The 379-nt window shown below is 62.8% G+C and overlaps 1 protein-coding gene across 1 annotated transcript in view; it reads right to left on the reverse strand.

The window, feature by feature from the left end:
- DNAAF5 (dynein, axonemal, assembly factor 5) overlaps positions 1–379 on the reverse strand; it is a 24,614-nt gene that overhangs the window by 12,801 nt on the left and 11,434 nt on the right. The gene's annotated exons all lie outside the window — the stretch shown is intronic.

Below are 379 nucleotides of genomic sequence, written 5' to 3' on the forward strand. Positions count from 1 at the left end.
GACCAGCGGCGACGGTGCGTCTGCTGCTCTGGGGGCAAAGCGGGGAGGGCAGACTGGACCATGGAGCCGGGGCCGCCTCGCAGCCCTGCACCCCGCACCCCTGCCTCGGGCTTGAGGAACAGGACGCACTCGGCACTCTGCCCGGGACCCGAGTCTGGCCTGCAGACCCTCCCTGAGGACTAACTCGACTTTTCTAATATAAATTTTACGGTCCTGTGGTGACAAACCGCCAGCTCAGACACGGGCCCTCCAGACAGGGGGACTTTCAAGAGACAAAACAAAGTCGAGAAAGGCACTGGGGAAAGGCAGGGCGGTGTGTGTGCGTCCTGGACACGGTGTGGGCAGAGAGGAGAAGGAACCGGGGAGAAGCCGAGTTCTC

This window comes from Bison bison, unplaced genomic scaffold (assembly GCF_000754665.1).
Source record: "Bison bison bison isolate TAMUID 2011002044 unplaced genomic scaffold, Bison_UMD1.0 scf7180017864407, whole genome shotgun sequence".
NCBI classification, from domain to species: Eukaryota; Metazoa; Chordata; class Mammalia; order Artiodactyla; family Bovidae; genus Bison; species Bison bison.